Source organism: Triticum aestivum, chromosome 5B (genome assembly GCF_018294505.1).
Source record: "Triticum aestivum cultivar Chinese Spring chromosome 5B, IWGSC CS RefSeq v2.1, whole genome shotgun sequence".
NCBI classification, from domain to species: Eukaryota; Viridiplantae; Streptophyta; class Magnoliopsida; order Poales; family Poaceae; genus Triticum; species Triticum aestivum.
This window is the reverse complement of record NC_057807.1, coordinates 518,876,993-518,890,181: the sequence shown is the minus strand read 5'-3', so window position 1 is coordinate 518,890,181 and position 13,189 is coordinate 518,876,993.

The following is a 13,189-nucleotide window of genomic DNA, read 5'->3' as shown; positions in this document are numbered from 1 at the left end:
TTCTCGGACCGCTCGAGGTTTTCCTTCAAAGTATTGACCTCCGCAGTCAGTGCGGCGGAGGTCAGCAGCACAGCCTGCAATCCCATATTGACATATTTTCATGACTCCTGCGTTTATCTTTCTAAAGATCCTCAGTCCGGCTTTTCTTTCCGAACACCAAACCGAGCATCAGGGGCTACTGTCTATGCGGTACCATTTTACATGTATTGAAATTCTTACCTCAAAGCCTGTTAGAAGGCTGCTGCAAGCTTCGGTCAGCCCGCTGTTGGCAAGCTGAACCTTTTGAATCACCGCACTCATAACAGTGCGGTGTTCCTCTTCGACGGAGGCGCCGTTGAGCGCCTCCAGCAAATTATCCGGCACCTCCAGTTGGACGGAGGCAGCCGGCGTCGCGGTCTTGCCCTTCTTATGAAGGGGTCGCCCGCCGGACTCCGGAGCCACTGTGGGTTCCGGGGCTGAGTCTGGTGCAAAGTCCAGGAGGTTGTCCTGCGACACCTCCGGGGCCCTCTCCTCCTGGTGGGTCCCTTCCTGGGATACCACCTCGGCATCGTCCGCATCACGGGGGGTGGAGGCAGTCGGAAGAGAATCCATATCCGACGCCCCTAAGGACCCGCTCGACGAAGTGGGGAGATCATCCTTAGGCGGACTGCAGGGTTGTATGCGGCATTAGAAAGACATAATGTGGCGGAAAACGAAAACCTTGAAGTTATTCGGGAGTCCGGATACTTACGATCTCGCCAAAGGCTTGGCCCTTGGAGGCCAGTCCTCGTCGTCGTCACTGGCGGTGGCGGAACAGTCCGGGGGAAGAGTTTTTCCCTTCTTGGACCCTTCGGCCTCCCTTGTTGGGGAGGCCTTCCTTTTCTTCCCTCACCCCGCTGGGGGAGAGGCTTTCTTCTTCTCCTCCTCGCCCTGGTGGGAGGAGTCGGCCTCGGATTCATCATCCGATAGCACCTGAAAACGGGAACTCTTCCGAGTCCCCGTGGCCTTCTTCTTGGCCTTCTGTTCCGGCACCACGTGGGGTGCCGGAGCCAGCAGCCCCGTTAGGCGGGCGTCAGCTGGGTCCTCTGGCAATGGGGCCGGACAGATAGCCTGTGCGGCCTTCTTCAGCCAGTCCTGTCAAAGGAAAGGGAGTTTAGATACCGCATAGAGTCAAAGTATGGAAAACAAGCGTCCCTTAAAGGACAGAATGACTTACTTCATCAGCTGGACGCTCCAAGCTGAATCCGCGATCTTCGGTAGCGGATGCGGAGCCTCGGCGCCCTTGAACAGCACCTTCCAGACCTCTTCGTACGTAGTGTCGAAGAGCCCATTCAAAGTCTGGTGCTGCGCCGGATCAAACTCCCACATATTGAAGCCCTGTCGTTGGCACGGGAGAATCTGGCGGATGAGCATGACCTGGACTATGTTGACAAGCTTGAGCTTCTTGTCCACCAGCTTTTGGACGCAGGCTTGGAGTCCAGTCAGCTCCTCCGAATCAGCCCAAATCCGGCCGCTCTCTTTCCAGGAGGTGAGCCGTGTGGGGATGTCGGATCTGAATTCGGGGGCCGCTGCCCAATCGGCGTCACGCGGCTCGGTGATGTAGAACCACCCCGATTGCCACCCCTTGATGGTTTCCACAAAAGTGCCTTCCAGCCACGTAACGTGGGACATCCTGCCCACCATGGCGCCTCTGCACTCCGCTTGGCTGCCCTTCACAACCTTCGGCTTGACACTAAAGGTCTTGAGCCACAAGACGAAGTGGGGCTGGATGCAGAGGAAGGCCTTGCACACGACGATAAACGTCGAGATGTTGAGGATGAAATTCGGGGCCAGATCATGGAAATCCAGGCCGTAGTAGAACATGAGCCCTCGGACGAAGGGATGAAGTGGGAAGCCCACTCCGCGGAGGAAATGGGGAAGGAATACTACCCTCTCATGGGGCCTGGGGGTGGGGATGAGCTCTCCCTCGTCGGGGAGCCGGTGTGCGATGTCGCTGGACAAGTATCCGGCGCTGCGCAGCTTCTGGATATGCCCCTCCGTGATGGAGGAGGCCATCCACTTGCCTCCCGCTCCGGACATATTTGGAGAAGGTTGAGGTGAGATGTGCGGACTTGGGCGCTGGAGCTCGAGTTCGCGGATATGGATAAGCCAAGGAGGAAGAAGGCGCAGGTAAAAGGGTTGGATCTTTATCCCCTTATATGGGCGGACGAAAACATGTGTCCCCATCGGCCTGGTAAAACTCGCTTATCTCCCAAGCGTCACAATCAATGGCGCGGTTGGGTTACCCACGCCCGTGTTGATGGGAATCCCGGAATAAGGGGAACACGATCTCTGCTTCGACGAGACGTGCCAAGGAAACCGCCTCGCTAAACGCGCTGAGGTGGAACAATAAAAACAATTTGAGTAAAGGCTTGGAAGTGGTGTGACGTCACGCCACAGAATACGTCAGCAGATTGATCTTGTGTAATATTATGCTCTCTACGGTGGTATGTGGAATTTATTTTTGCAGAGCCGGACACTATCCTGGTGTTCACAATCTTCTATAAATTATTCAGAGGAGGAACCCGCCTTGCAATGCCGAAGACAATATGCGTGCCGGACTCGTCGTCATTGAAGCCTGGTTCAGGGGCTACTGAGGGAGTTCCGGACTAGGGGGTGTCCAGATAGCCGAACTATCATCATCGGCCGGACTCCAAGACTATGAAGATACAAGATTGAAGACTTTGTCCCGTGTCCGGATGGGACTTTCCTTGGCATGGAAGGCAAGCTTGGTGATACGGATATGTAGATCTCCTACCTTTGTAACCGACTCTGTGTAACCCTAGCCCTCTCCGGTGTCTATATAAACCGGATGGCCTTAGTCCATAGGACGAACAACAATCATACCATAGGCTAGCTTCTAGGGTTTAGCCTCCTTGATCTCGTGTAGATCTACTCTTGTAACCCACATCATCAATATTAATCAAGCAGGACGTAGGGTTTTACCTCCATCAAGAGGGCCCGAACCTGGGTAAAAACATCGTGTCCCTCATCTCCTGTTACCATCCGCCTAGACACACAGTTCGTGACCCCCTACCCGAGATCCGCCGGTTTTGACACCGACACTCACCTCAAGAGTAGGTGCAAACTTCGCCGGTGCATAAATCCTCCTTGTATCTTCCTCAAAACAGCCACCATACCTACCTATCATGGCATTTCCATAGCCATTCCGAGATATATTGCCATGCAACTTAGATCATCATCATATACATGACTTGAGTGCTCATTGTCATATTGCTTTGCATGATCGTAAGATAGCTAGCATGATATTTTCATGGCTTGTTCATTTTTTGATATCTTTCTACGCTAGATCATTGCACATTCTGGTACACTGCCAGAGACATTCATATAGAGTCATCATGTATTCATTGTATCGAGTTGTAATATCGAGTCATAAGTAAATAAAAGTGCGATGATCATCATTATTAGAGCATTGCCCCATTGAGGGAAGAATGATGAAGACCGTGATTCCCCCACAAGTCGGATGAGACTCCAGATGAAAAATAAAAGAAAGAGGCCAAAAAGAGCCCAATAAAAAAGAAAAAAATGAGAGAAAAAGAGAGAAGGGGCAATGTTACTATCCATTTACCACACTTGTGCTTCAGAGTAGCACCATGTTCTTCATATAGAGAGTGTCTTGAGTTATCACTTTCATATACTAGTGGGAATTTCTCATTATATAACTTGGCTTGTATATTCCGACGACGGGCTTCCTCAAATGCCCGAGGTCTTCATGAGCAAGCAAGTTGCATGTACACCCACTTAGTTTCATTTGTGAGCTTTCATACACTTATAGCTCTAGTGCATCCTTTGCATGGAAATCCCTACTCGCATTGATATCGATGTATGGCCATCTCCATAGCACGTTGATCCGCCTAGTTGATACGAGACTTTATTCCTTCTTCTATTGATCTTTACCACCACATTCTATTCCACCCACAGTGCTATATGCATGGCTCATGCTCATGTATTGAGTGAAGTTGAAAATGCTGAAGTGCGTTAGAAGTACAATCCAATTGTCTGGTTTGACACCAAGGTGCTCATGAGTTATACTTTAGGCAGGGAAGACTAAGTGTGTCATGCTTACCACAATTAAGTGTATATAGGTTGTTTCCTTTAGCTCCATTATTATGAAAGGCAATGATGCATTACATGCATGTCTTGTATTATTCTTTTGATGTCAAATTGATAGACTATTGCCATGAATCACTCATGTCTTAATATTCATGCCCTGATTAGATTACATGATCAAGATTATGCTAGGTAGCATTCCACATCAAAAAATATCTTTTTTTATCATTTACCTATTCAGGGACGAGTAGGAATTAAGCTTGGGGATATTGATATGTCTCTGTCATATCTATATTTTTTGACTGTTTCATGCCAATATTCTACAACATCCAGATACTTTTGGAAACATTTTGTATTATTTTTGGGACTAACATATTGATCCAGTGCCCAGTGCCAGTTCCTATTTGTTGCATGTTTTTGTTTCACGGAATATCCATATCAAACGAAGTCCAAACACGATAAAAATTTATGAAGATTTTTTTGGAATATATGTGATTTTTGGGAAGAAGAATAAGCGTGAGAGGTGGTCCACAGGCCCCACAAGCTCATAGGGCGCGCCCTGGGGGGTAGGCACACCCCTAGGATTGTGGCCACCTCGTAAGTCGGTTGGGGTATCCTTTGGCCACAAGAAAGAGAATATTCGAAATAAAATCCCCTCAAAATGTCAACCCAATCAGAGTTATGGATCTTCGTGAATTTAAGAAATGGTGAAGGACCAGAAAACAGGGACGCAAAAGAGAAGAGAACAGAGAGAGAGAGATCCAATCTCGGAGGGGCTCCTGCCCCTCCGCCACCATGGTGGCCATGGACCATAGGGTTAACTCTCCTCCTATCTAGGGGGAGGCCAAGGAAGAAGAAGAACCCACTCTCTGCCGGTGGCGCCGGAATGCCACCGGGGAAATCGTCATGATGGAGATCTACACCAACAACTTCATTGCCGTCACCACCAACTCTCCCACCTCTATGAAGCGGTGTAACACCTCTTCTACCCACTATAATCTCTACTTAAACATGGTGCTTAATGCTATATATTATTATCCAATGATGTGTTGCCAACCTATGATGTTTGAGTAGATTCCTTTTGTCCTATGGGTTGATTGATGACCATGATTGGTTTGAGTAGTATGTTTTATTTTAGTGTTGTCCTATGGTTCCCTCCGTGTCACACAAGCATGTGGGATTCCCGATGTAGGGTGTTTCAACATGTTCATGGTTCGCTTATGGTGGGTGGCGAGAGTGACAGAATCTTATACTCGAGTAAGGGGGTTGTTGCGTATGGGATAAAGAGGACTTAGGGTGTGTTTGTTTGGGTTGTAACTTCTCCGGCTGTAGCTGCAACTTCTCCGGCTGGAAGGAGCCATTGTAGCTGCTAGCTGCGGCTGAAAGGTTGGCATTGAGGTGCAGCTATTTGGTGGTTTTGCTGTAGCAGTTGTGGTTGTTGCTGAAACATGCTGAAATGACCAAAAACACCCTATGTTCTTCTATAGATTAGGTTTAAGTGCTAGTTACACTGTTTTAAAAGTAAATGGCCCAATTAAGAGCTATTTCGGTCACAAATGGCCAATTTTTACAGATTTGAACTGGGATCATACTAGTATGATGCTGTGGACGGTGTATATCAACAAATTTGAATTTTTTTGTCAAATTCAACCGCTCTTTCACTTTCTCTCACTTGAACAAGTTGTACCATCACTACTGTTAGTGATTGTGCTCATCTTTGTACATACAAGTACAAAACCAATAGTCGGTATCACAAACCATCATTTAATCCATACAGAACATATTTCAACAAGTGCTCACACTACTAGGGAAAACCCTAGTAGTAGCGCGGGTTTTGACGCTAGCAGCAGTGCGGGATGCGGCGCTACTAGTAAGGCGCTACAACTAACTCTTAGTAGTAGCGCGGTCCGTACCCACGCTACTAGTATTGACTATATCAGCAGCGCTTTTATGGAACACGCTACTATTACTTAGTTGTAGCGATTCCCGAGCCCTCGCTACTGCTATCTCTTTCATCATTTTCCCCAGCTTCCTACCCCATTTCGGTGGTTTCGGTCCAGATACTAGGTACTACTAGATATCAATTCTATAAAGCATTATAGGTACTAGGTAGTACTCCCTCCGTTCCAAATTACTCGTTGTGGTTCAAACCACGACGAGTAATTTGGAACGAAGGGAGTGCTAGATAACAATTTCATATATAGTCAACATGCAACCTCAAGCAGTACTTGGTGATATCGACCATGATGATCATATGTAGTTCTAGATGATATCGACGATGATCATCATATGTAGTTCTAGATGATATAGCCACACACACATATGTAGTTCTCGATGATATCGAAGATGCTCATCATCCTCAAGCCTGGGCGGTTGGTGTTCCTGATAGTAATTAGGATGTCCTGTCCAACATGAAGATTCTTGCCATCGAGGAATCTCTTCCACCCAACCGAGTTTAAGTGTGTGCGACCGTCCGTGTCCACGCGGTAATTACAAATTGTGACGGAGCCCCTTGCAGAAAGGCGTAGTCCAGCTGAGCCTTCTTCATCAGGCTCGATACCATAACTCACAAATAGGCTCTTTGCCAATTTCTGAAAAAGAAAAAACATATCAACTAATAAATAGCCTCGCACATACTCTTGCAAATAAGTATATATGGATTATCTACACTATTAAAAGTTCCTTAGATTCTACACTAATAAGCATATCATCGACTAGATTCCACACAACATATCATTGGACTCTACACTAAGCATATCATCGGATAATTTGCATTTGTAAGTATAACATACCATATCATGTCAATCGACCATGGTACTTGTCAGGCGGGTCACGAATGGCACCCCGACAAAGTCAGCATGTGGCGGTATTATGTCCGATAGGTTGCACACCTCCTCCTTGCTCAGCCTCATTCTTTGAGCTACGATGGCTTCATGAAGTGGGTCCTCATCATCTTCATCGAGTGGGTCCTCATTATCTTCATCATCTTCGTCGGGGACCCACTCGAAGATGATGAAGATAATGAGGACCCACTCGATGAAGCTGATCAACTCACCACCAGTAAGACGCATGTGGGCGAGGAAATGGGCCCATCTATTTCCTCCAATTTGTGAAAGATTGCGTCCTTTCTCGACCTCCATAGTGTACGGCTGAGGGAGTCCTGGATTAGGGGGTGTCCGGATGGCCGGACTATGACCTTTGGCCGGACTCTCGGACTATGAAGATACAAGATTGAAGACTCCGTCCCGTGTCCGGATAGGACTTTCCTTGGCGTGGAAGGCAAGCTTGGCGATACGATATGAAGATCTCCTCCCATTGTAACCGACTCTGTGTAACCCTAGCCCTCTCCGGTGTCTATATAAACCGGAGAGTTTTAGTCCGTAGGACGAACAACAATCATACCATAGGCTAGCTTCTAGGGTTTAGCCTCTCTGATCTCGTGGTAGATCAACTCTTGTACTACCCATATCATCAATATTAATCAAGCAGGAGTAAGGTTTTACCTCCATCGAGAGGGCCCGAACCTGGGTAAAAACATCGTGTCCCTTGTCTCCTGTTACCATCCGCCTAGACGCACAGTTCGGGACCCCCTACCCGAGATCCGCCAGTTTTGACACTGACATTGGTGCTTTCATTGAGAGTTCCTCTGTGTCGTCACCGTCAGGAAGGATGCCGCACCCCGTCTTTAAAGACGGCGCTATTGCTAAAGGAGCTTTGGCTGTCGGACAAACTCTCCGGCTAGGCAGTTTTTTGATGACCGCATGTTCGGCCGCCGCGCCAACGATGACCTCTCGGGCCATCGAAAGCAATCTCCACATCAGCTTGGAACTTGCCGAGCAGTTAGAGCCGATGGAGCTCTCTTACCTAAACGAGCTCTTGGATCGCATCGCCGCCCTGGGAGTCGCTATAGATTACAGCCAGATTGGGCTTAAACCCGATCAGAGAGAGATCGACTCTCCCCAGGTCACCCACCACGTTGAAGTGGTGGAAGAACAATGCGGCGAATCTTCTCCCATCCTAAGGACCAGATGTGTCCGGATTCCCGACCCCTCCAAGCCGGACATCTGTGGAGGGGAGGACGTTGCCCAAGCCCTAAACCTAAAGTCAGGCAGCAGGCCTGATTCATTGTATAACGTCCAAGAAAACAAGCTTCCAAATCTGGAAATTTCTTGGCCCCTGAGTCTTATATCGGGCGAGGTTCTGGATTTAAATCCACCCGCCCACCAAAATATAAGGGATCTATCCCAAATACACCAAGAGCCCGGGGAAACATTACACCACTACTGGGCCAGATTCCTCCTGGTAATGAACAGGATAAAGGACTGTCGTGCGAAAGATGCAATTTCATCCTTCTGTAACAACTGCACGGACATCGGAATCCTTAATGCCATAAGTCGTCGCGAAATTACACACTTCGCCGACTTGACATCCATAGTACGAAAGTACTGTGCGACAGAAAGCGTTCGGAAAACCAAAACTAAATTCTGGGACAATCCGGCCCTGGATACAATCCCAGTCCGAAACAAAAGGGCGCATTATCGGCAGGTACTTGAGCCAAACAGCAAAAAACAAAAACCCACTACAGGGTATGGGACCGTACTGGAGGGATGGCTCAATGGACCCTGTAAAATTCATAGTTCAGGGGAAGTCACACCAACTCACAGCCTTAGAGCATGTTGGATACTCCGGCAGGTGGCCAGAAGTGGCGAGGAGCTTCTAACTCCAGAATCCGCAGAGCACCACCCCAGAAACGCCAGTACGGTGTCAACAATCTTCGAGACTTTCGCATCAAACAATGCGAGGAAGCGAACGCTCCGCAGCCTTACCAAAGTCTACCAAGTAGCAACAATAAACCCATGGAGTGACACGGCTATTACCTTTAATGCCAGTGACGAACCAAAATTCTGGACAGACCGAGCACCAGCCGCATTGGTGCTTAGTCCGATAGTGGACGGCTTCCAGCTTACAAAGGTACTCATGGACGGCGGCAGCGGACTGAACCTCATCTATGAGGAAACCCTGCGAAAAATTGAAATAGACTGGAGCCGCATTGAGCGAAGCAACACAACCTTTAGAGGAATAATACCAAGCCGGGAAGCGTGTTGTTCAGGGAAAATCACACTGGATGTGGTGTTCGGCACGCCGGATAATTACAGATCCGAGGAGGTCACATTTCAAGTGGCCCCGTTCAGCAGCGGATACCACGCTCTGTTAGGACGAGAAGCATTCACAATTTTTCAAGCTATACCCCATTACGGGTACATGAAGCTCAAAATGCCCGGACCCAACGGAATCATCACTCTTGCTAGTGATCCGGACACAGCGCTTCGCGCCGAAAACAAGACAGCCGCACTGGCCCTCGAGGCATTATCCGAGGCCCTAGTGGCCAAGGAACTAACTGCGTTGCACTCAACGGTGGACAGGGACGATGTGATACTAGATAAGAGATCCAAGTCCACCACTTTTAAACCAGCGGACGAAATAGTCAAATTCCAAGTCCATCCAACGGACCCTACAAAAATGGCCTCCATCGGGGCACAATTAAACCCCGATGTAGACGCCGCACTACGAGAATTCCTATGGGAGAATTGGGACATCTTTGCCTGGCACCCTTCAGACATGCCAGGAATCCCACGTAGGCTGGCCGAGCACAGCCTGAACATCCTAAAAGGATTCAAGCCTGTTAAGCAGACTCTTCGGCGTTTCTCCGAACCCAAGACAAGCCATGGGAGAGGAGCTAGCAAAACTACTGGAAGCCGGATTCATCAGAGATATAAAGCATCCGGACTGGCTAGCAAACCTGGTGATGGTACCAAAGAAGGACAAATCCTGGCGCCTATGCGTCGATTTCATAGACCTAAATAAGGCCTGCCCAAAGGATCCCTTCCCCCTCCCCCGTATTGATCAAATCATCAACGCCACTGCAGGACACAATTCATTGTGTTTCCTCGATGCATACTCTTGCTACCAAAAAATCAAGATGGCAGAGTCAGATCAAGCTGCGACGGCATTCATCACCCCATACGGCCCATTCTGCTTCAACACGATGCCCTTCGGGCTCAAAAACGCCGGCGCAACATATCAGCGCATGATTCAGACATGTCTGGCCAACCAGATCGGCAAAACAGTTGAAGCGTACGTAGATGACGTGGTCGTCAAAACCAAACATGTTGAAACTCTAGTAGACGACTTAAGGCTCACATTCGACAAGCTCCGAGCATATGACATTAAGCTCAAGCCAGAAAAATGCGTTTTCGGCGTACCAGCCGGAAAGCTCTTGGGCTTCATCGTATCCGGTCGAGGAATTGAAGCAAACTCAGCCAAGATCCGAGCTCTATCACAATTAGATATCCCAAAAGACCTCAAGCAAATACAAAAATTGACTGGATGTGTGGCGGCTCTAAGCTGCTTTATCTCCCGCTTAGGAGAAAAGGCATTACCCCTTTATCACCTCTTGCGGCGCACCTAACACTTCGAGTGGACGGATGCCGCCATGGCTAGGCTCGAAGAAATCAAAGCCATATTGGCAACAAATCTGGTCCTAGCCGCGCCCAACACGGGCGAACCAATGTTATTATACATCCCGGCAACCCATCAAGTTGTAAGCGCGGTGCTCGTTGTCGAACGAGAAATGGACGGACACAAGTTCCCTCTCCAAAAACCAGTTTACTACGTGTCCACTGTCCTAACTCCATGCAAGTCCCGGTACCCGCATTATCAAAAGATAGCATACGCGGTGTTCATGGCATCCCGGAAGCTGCGACACTATTTCCAAGAGTGTTCGATAACAGTAGCCTCCGAAGTACCTCTTAATGACATTATAAATAACCGCGACACAACGGGCCGGATTGCCAAATGGGCCATCGAGCTCCTCCCGTTCGACATAACTTACAAGCCACGGCGAGCTATTAAGTTGCAGGTTTTGGCCGACTTCATCGCCGAATGGACTGAAGCCGAGCTCCCTAAAGAGTATGGCGCATATTCCAATTGGATCATGCACTTCGACGGCTCCAAAATGTTGGCTGGCCTGGGGGCTGGCGTCGTTCTGACGTCCCCAACCGGAGATATAGTCCAATATGTACTTCAGATAATGTCCATGGACTCCGACAACGCAGCCAAATACAAGGCCCTTCTACATGGTCTACGGATGGCAGTCTCCATGGGCATTCAGCGCCTAGAGGTCCGCGGGGATTCAAACCTCACGATATCCCAAATAAATGGAGACTTTGATGCCAAGGATCCGAAAATGGTAGCTTATCACAACGCCGTCTTAAAGATGTCAGCTCAGTTTGAGGGGCTCGAATTTCACCATATAGCCCGGGAGAACAACCAGGCAGCAGACGTGTTGGCACGCATTGGCGCAAAGCGCGATGCCGTTCCTCCCAACATCTTCCTAGAGAGGCTTTTCAAGCCATCCGTATCATGGGAGGGAGAGTTCGGAAACAACAGACCGGACACAACCACACTACCCCTCACCGAACATTCTGACACAGTCGATGGCTCCACCAACGAAACAACACCGTCAGCCCACACAATAATGGCAGCCATTGCCCCGTGGACAGAACCATTCCTAGCCTACCTAACTAGGCAGGAACTTCCCGAGGACCAAAACGAGGCCCGCTGCATAGTGTGGCGATCTAAAACCTACAAATTCCACGAGGGAGAGCTTTATAAGAAAAGCATAACCGAAGTCCTTCAAAGGTGTATCTCCGAAGAGGAAGGGAGAAATCTTCTGGCTGAAATTCATGCCGGACTCGGCGGGCACCACGCCGCAGCCCGGGCCCTTGTAAGAAAGGCCTTCCGTACCGGATTTTATTGGCCGACGGCCCGGGCAAACGCTCAGTACTTAGTGCAGCGATGCGTCGGTTGCCAATTATTCGCTAATCAAAGCCACATGCCACCTACCGCCCTACAAACCATACCAATTACCTGGCCTTTTGTGGTCTGGGGGCTTGACATGGTTGGACCCCTTAAAGGAGGAACCCACAAGCAAAAATATCTACTGGTCATGGTGGATAAATTCACCAAATGGATAGAGGCCAAGCCTGTAAAGACGGCTGAATCCGGACCAGTGATAGCCTTCATATCCGGGGTTGTACACCGCTACGGCGTCCCCCACAGCATCATCACTGACAACGGCGCAAACTTTACGGCCGATGAAGTCAAAATCTGGTGCAAAAACATGGGCATTAAGCTCGACTATGCTTCAGTCTATCACCCACAAACCAACGGTCAAGTCGAGCGTGCCAACAGTTTCATCATGAGCGGCATCAAGCCCAGACTAGTGCGATCCCTCAAGGAATCTAACACGCACTGGGTAGAGGAGCTCGACTCCGTACTCTGGGGGCTGCGGACCACACCGAATCGCACTACCGGATTCACGCCATTTTTTATGGTATACGACGCGGAGGCAGTCCTGCCCTGCGACATAATTCATGACTCACCTCGCGTGCGCATGTACGAAGAAAGAGAAGCCGAGCTCGATCGGCAGGACAGCTTGGACGCATTGGAGGAGGAGCGCGACGTAGGAAAAGCCTGTTCCGCATTCTATCAACAACAGGCTCGAAGATATCAAAGCAAAGAAGTACGGGCCAAAACTTACAACGTTGGCGAACTAGTTCTACGCCTGCCGGACAAGAAAAAGGACAAACTAAAGCCCAAATGGGAGGGTCCCTTCATAATCGACCAAGTCCTGACTGGTGGAGCGTACCGTCGGCAAAACGCATCGGACAACCGACTCGAGCCGAACCCATGGAACGCAGCACGCCTATGAAGATTCTACGCCTAGCGCCGGACTCCGTGTTGTCTCCTTCCTCTGTCCCTTTTTTTATTTTATCTTTTTTTCAAATTAGCTGCCTGGTATTTTTTTCTCCTTCTCCCCACCTTTTTCTCCCAAGCCTTAGGGGCTTGCCTGAGCGTTGCTCGCACACACTTGACGTGCCACTCGTGCTCATTATACCTGGGGGCTTCTTTATCAGAAGTTTATATAAATAGGCTTCATGCCCCAAACATGTGTGACAGTTCCGCATGAACCTCTTATACACCATTATATGCATCGATATGACTTAAGTTTTGGCCAAGCTGGGTTGCCTGGCTCCTG